At 32.1% G+C, this 6,434-nt stretch overlaps 1 long non-coding RNA gene across 1 annotated transcript; it reads left to right on the top strand.

Moving 5' to 3' along the window:
• Positions 1–3,656: 3,656 nt before the first annotated feature.
• LOC128041966 (uncharacterized) lies at positions 3,657–5,360 on the top strand. Its single transcript, XR_008197163.1, has 2 exons — positions 3,657–4,240; positions 4,945–5,360. It is a non-coding gene; the product is annotated as an uncharacterized LOC128041966 (long non-coding RNA).
• Positions 5,361–6,434: the final 1,074 nt, after the last annotated feature.

The raw sequence follows: 6,434 nt of genomic DNA, 5'->3' as shown, positions 1-6,434 counted from the left end.
GTTTGCAATGTGTTTTGTGTTCTTTACATCAACAATGGTAGCTTAAATTTGTTTAGTTAGGTTAATTGCATTAATTCAATTAGATATATTTGATTCATATTTAAAGTATTTGTGCCTCAATCTATCATGTTTTCAATTAAATTCAAGTATGTATTTCATTCATACGTGATTGGATGCTTTAGAATTAGCTGAGTGATCTAACCAGATGACGACTAGTGGACACAATAGTCGAAAAGTGCATGCTTAATTTAGATCCTAACCTGACTAAATTGAAGGTTCATAATAACTTTAATAAGCTCTATTATCTTGAACAGATTTTAGGTTTATGTGATTAAACTGTTTCAAACCTAACCCGTCCCTGTTACTTCACATAAATACAAAAAAACCCTTAGTTTAATATGATCAGTAAAATACATGTTTCACTAAGTAAGAGATTCCGAAAGGACTTAATTTGGTTTCCAAACTTATGAAAGATCGAGTTGCCATGGAATGTTTTCCGAACACTGTTAAGGATGATGAAAATGAATCAAGTTGATTAATGTAGTTATCCTATCCTATCAATGCTATTGATTGTTGAAGTTGTGTTTCTGCTATTAAATTCATTCATACATTTAGATAATTTGCATACTTAGATTAAAATTGCATTAGGGATCAATTTTGCATCTAGTTATATTAATCTAGTTTAATCACCATAACTCAATTTATTGTGTTTTTATCACCAAAATGTTAACTTACAATTTTACAATTAATCTAACATACATAGTCTCTGTGGAGACTATAACTAATTTACTTACTTATTACTTGAACGACTGTGTACACTTGTACAAATGGAGCATTACATTAGGCAAAGGCATGTAGATGGTGTTGGGTTGGGGACTGGATAGGGTGATATGCAAGGATTCGTAGATGAAGTTAGTGCTAAAAGCATTGGTGATGAAGAAGAAGATAAAGTTGATGATGCATCAGATGATAAGGAGGTTGTTATTTTATAAAGGTTAGATATTTTTTTGATGGTGAGAAGATGAAGAAGTAAAAGCTACTAAGAAGTGGCTAAAACATTCAAGGAGAAAATTTAGTAGGGGAAGGGATCTAAAGGTTGGTGTTGAATTAGGTTTTGAGAAGAGTGGTTCAAGAATTGCTAGTACAGATAATAGGGATGAAAAAATAAAAAAATACGACTATTGAAGAATAAAGGGAAATGACATGGACTATTACGACTCTAATGAACATGGGACCATCATTTTATTTACCTCAAAGGAGGAGCATAAAGGAGTTGGGAAGAGAAAGGGTAGCACTCAGAAGTACAATCCAAATGCTGAAGTAGCAAATTTCTATTATAGGATGATGTGACATCCCAAAATTTTATTAATAATGTTGCATGGTTATAGCAAGATCGAGTTATTGTCTAGATGGTTAAGAGATGGTGAAACTATCCATGAGTGTAACATCCCAAAAATCAAGGGTTAGTAGAATCGGGTTTGTGAATCAAGAAAGAGTGATCATGCATTAATTTTTAAGATTATCTATGCATTTTTAGGAAATAAATGAGGTATTGGTTTGTTGTATAAGTGTTAGTGAAACATTCCTTAAAACCCAAGTTCAAATCCCTTCTCTTTCACCATTTTTATTGTTTTACAATTTTTACCTTAAACCCTAGTATGTGACATGTCTTACTTTTAAAAAAAATTGCAAAATTATTTTAAGAATGAGGAAAAAACCCAATGTTTAAAAGAAATATGAGAAAGCATGGAAATTAAATGAGGTCCCAAGTTCAAATCCTTTCCCTTGCTAAATAATTTAAATTTTGGCAAAAATCCCTTATTTTCAATACGTGTTTCACCCAAGCCCTGTAAACCTAGGTATAAATGTTGATTTTTCACAAATAATCAGCCTTTAATCCTCCTTCTCATTGCCCTAGCTGTTCATCTCCTCCTTTCCCTCTCTTTGGTTTTTTTTCCTTTCCTCTATTAATGTCGTTGCCTACACCTCCCATTTTACAATCTTTTTTTTTCTTTTTGTGTCAAGATTGCATGAAATATTATTTATTATATTGATGCCATTTATCCTCATCTAAATCAACCCCAAATCTAAAATCTTGAACCCCAAGATCGATCCCAAAAATTTTCAAGAAAGTGTCATTGCGCTTTCTCTCAAAGAGCTTGGGTAAGATCTCTTTTCTCTTCAGTTTCTTGATTAATCTTGTCAATTAAAAAGAAAAATTTCCAGATCTAGAATTTGAGGGATTTTAAATGATTTCAAAGGTATTTTCCAGATTTTAATGAAATCTCAAACCGTTTTAAAATTTAGCCCCAATTTTGGCCACCATGGGTGGTGATGAGTGCGCCTAAGTGCAAGAAAGGGTGTTGTTTTGTTTCTTAAGTCTTGCAAAATTAATTACAGTGTTAATTTTAGTTCTTGGACCCTCCTAATTAGATTTTAAATCTATGATTAATTAGGGAGAGACGTTCTTGATTGTTTGGGCATTTGAAACTCACAAATAGGGAAGCGTAAGTGAAATTAAGCGTAAAATTAATTGTTGTTTCAGCATAGTTGTGGGGTAAAGGTTATGGATTAATTAAATGAAGGAATTTAATCATAATTAGTTTCTTATTTTTCAGTATATTATTGAATTAGGTGCTGATCCGAATGCCCCAAATCATCTGTAAAGGCGAAGATGCTAAAGTGGCATGCCCTAAAAAGCACATGTCATACTCGACTGACGCTGGCTCCATACCGCAAACACAATGGGTGGGAATTTGATTTAGGCTTTTAAGCTTTTTTCAAAAAATCCCACACCATTGCGAGTGGTGAAACAGAAGGAGAGGAGGCCCTCGGGGGGTTCTATCATACTCATAGTCATTGAGTTCACTCTATCAGGACATACGGATTGTATCAATACAGTGTAAGGAATCTAACTAGTTTGGATTCATAAAATAGTTATAATTTCAAGGATTGGTTTGAACCCATAAGTGGGTGTTTGGGGGCTGGTTTAATGGTAAATTTATTGAATCTATATTGAATTTTATTTTTGGTTCGTTTAATGAATTATTAAGGAAAATTGGAAGATTCACTAGTGTGCTACGAGGAAGCGAAAAATACGGTGTGGGTCCTAAACTCATAAAATTATTTGAAAATGTTAAATATCATGTTATATTTGATAAATTAGCATGCTGATTGGATTGGCTTAATAGCCAAATTATTGATTTTGTGAGTGGCCGAACCAAGTATGTTTCAAGCCTTAAAAGATTGACATGTTGGCAAAATTGCTAGTTTGATAGTATGAATGTTTGATTGAGTTTGTAATTTCATATTTGAGTTATAAGACATTTATTAAATTCTATACTGAAAAGGGTGCTATTTATGCACAATGAAAATCTGTAAAGTATGTGAAATTGAATGATATTGATTGATACCAACACAATGATAATTTGAAAGATTGAAACATTGTTTCCATTTACTAAAAGTATGTGATTATCAAGGACATGCTGAGCATGTCAAATAAATGTGAAAAGTATTGAGAGATGATTATGTATGAGATTGTGTGACATATTGTATATACAATGGGTTTTGGTGGTTACAATGAGACCCAAGTTTGATTCTCCTCTCCCGTATAATTTTAATTATTGTATTTTTTCCCAAAACCATAGTCTGTCATCCTTACCTAGAAACCGTAGGTATAAAATTTATTTTTCTTTTTCTGTCAACCTCATTTTGCTCATTCTACTTCCCTATAGTCGCCCCTTTAATCTTCCTCCTCTTTTCTTCTCCATTCTATTCCTTTTCTTTCTTTTCTTCCTCTATTGTGCCATACATAAGCCCTATATTCCTCCCATAGTTCCTTTCTTTTTTCCATTTTTTGTTCCCGCCTAGTGAGCTAGCCACCATTACTGCTGTCATTCACTAGAAAACTGTCCACCATTTCTTTTTTCTTTTCACACCATTGTCACCCCTTGAAGCTCTTAAATCACCCTTCTTTTCTTATTTATTTATTTTCTATCAAATTTGAATTCCAGTCATCACATATCTGAATTGGGTAGTGTAAGTGCTGTGTATATATCAGATCTATTGTTAATTTCTTTCCCTCTTATTTTCTGTAATGGTCGAATATTGTTAATATGATAGCTAAATTTCACATCCTAATTTTTGGTGTGTTATTTTGTTTGAGGGACCTAAATTGAACGCCTTGGATTAGCAGTAGAGTCAAAGGATAATCCGCACCTCTTGGTTAATCTTTAGAAGGGTAAGTAGAAATCGAAATTCAAAATTCGTTTACTTTTGCTAATCCTAGTTTCGACTGAACCCTAAAGGGGTTTCAAATATTGGTTCTAACTCACAATTTGTGTGTTTTGTGTTTAGATCTAGTTCACTGTTATTTAAATTAAGGTGGTAATAGTTGCAGGTTCGCGTTAGTACATCAGATATGCAAAAAATATGTGTGAGTCTTTAACACGTTGTTTGAAAATTCTTAATAGCATGAGGTACACGTAACATTGTTTGATCATTCTATCTGTCAAGCTAGCTTGTAACAAGATAAATTAATGAAACTTTTAGTCAAAACACCAATTTATTTTTAAATCTAAAATATAATGACCCATATTTCATATAAAATAAAATAAAATCTAGTAACTTCCATGCTACTTTCACCTCCATTTATGTGACCATGAAACTAATTTTATATGGCGCTCTTCGTTAGTAGCACTACTGCCTTTAACGTGGTCCAGTTTTCTAAGAGATAAAAAGCTCATTCCTTCCTTGCTTGTAATCACAAAAACCACATATGATTCTCTTCCATATCTATCCGATTAGTTCCTCCATTGTATCTCTGATTTATATATAAAATTGCAGCACTTTTAACTGTCTTTGATATTAATGTCTTGGAACTTTAAAATGATATTTTATCTACTTCGGATCTTTTGGCTGTTCCATACCTTTTCTGCGAAACAGATCAAGGACGGAGGTAGGCTAGACTAGCCGGCACCGGTATTGGCAGTCGCATTTCACTTGAATTTTCAGATCCAACAAAAAGGACCAGGACAACAAAGGGAAGGGCATGGTTTGCACCAATGGCAAAGATGAATCATGGGTCGCACGCACATTATGAAAAAAAAAAGAAAAGAATGAAATAGACGGGATTGGGGACCATCTTCACGTGCTAATGTGCACCGCACTTGAAATGGAGCCAATTTTGAGTTAAAATGAAGAAAGTGATTGGGTAAAAGTAATATGGAGATTCGTTTATTAGGAATAGATTTCATTTTACTTCTTTTACTTAGAAAATAGATAAATTAATTTTTGTACTTTTGATCAATGTACAAACTGATTTTTCTGTTAAAAATTTTACCTATTTCTACTATTAAAAATTGGTCTTTGTATGTCGATATGAGGTACACATGGCATTTCACATGTCAATGTCTTCTTATTTCGTTAACCATGCCAATTCTTAACAATATAAATGGATGAAATTTTTAATAAAAATGACTGATTTGCTCTTTAATCTAATGTACATGGACTAGGTTGCCAAAATTTTAAGTAAAAGGGCAAGATGTAATCCGACTCTTAATATAGGGATCTCCATGGTTCTGTTATCATTTCTTTGATAATTAAATTGTGTACAAATATTCTATATTAATTTGGTTTTAATTATAATAAATTTAGTTACTAATATTTATAAAATTTTAGTTTGGTAAAGTAGAAAGAAAATTGAAAATTTTGGGAAATTAAAGGAATAGAAAGATGAAAATATTTTTTTCCTATAAGTGTACTCGATAAGAAAGATAGAAAATTGAAAAGAAAATGTATTTTCTTTCCATCCATTGCCTCGTATGGTTGAAAAATAAGAGAAAATAAAATAAAACCTTTATATATATATTTTTAAACTAGCATATATCTCTTTCTCATTTTCTCTAGCATTATTGGTAGGTTGTTGAGACCTCCAAGTACTCGAAAAGAAAGAAAAACTAACTTTTGTAGAGTGATGTGCAAGGTCGAATCCACAGGAAGTGGGATTAGACTAATTCCTAGAAAATATATGAGAAAATAAAATTGAGGGTGGTTTAATAGTTCAATTTGAAATAAAAACTAATAACAAATAATGCAGTCAAAGTAGTAAGATCTAGGAAAATTCAATGCTTGATAAATATTCAGCTAAGGGAAATCGTAATTTTTAATTTATGGATTGATCATTGATTTTGCAAATAATTTTCTAAACTTATTGAATAAATTAGTTATAACTACTTGAGACGCTCTAATAGCCTAATCTCTCCTTAGTTCTTGGTAATTAAAGAGACGCTCAAATGGTTACTTCTCTTGTTGATAAACAGTTCCGCAGAGACGCTCTTAGGTTTTAACTAGCCAACCATTTCATACCAGCGCGGATAATTTAAACTAGATTATACACCTTCGTAACACGAGTTATTCACCACACAGATTAAAGC

The sequence above is a fragment of the Gossypium raimondii genome, chromosome 1 (genome assembly GCF_025698545.1).
Source record: "Gossypium raimondii isolate GPD5lz chromosome 1, ASM2569854v1, whole genome shotgun sequence".
Lineage (NCBI taxonomy): Eukaryota > Viridiplantae > Streptophyta > Magnoliopsida > Malvales > Malvaceae > Gossypium > Gossypium raimondii.
This window is presented reverse-complemented; position numbering and strand designations above follow the sequence as displayed.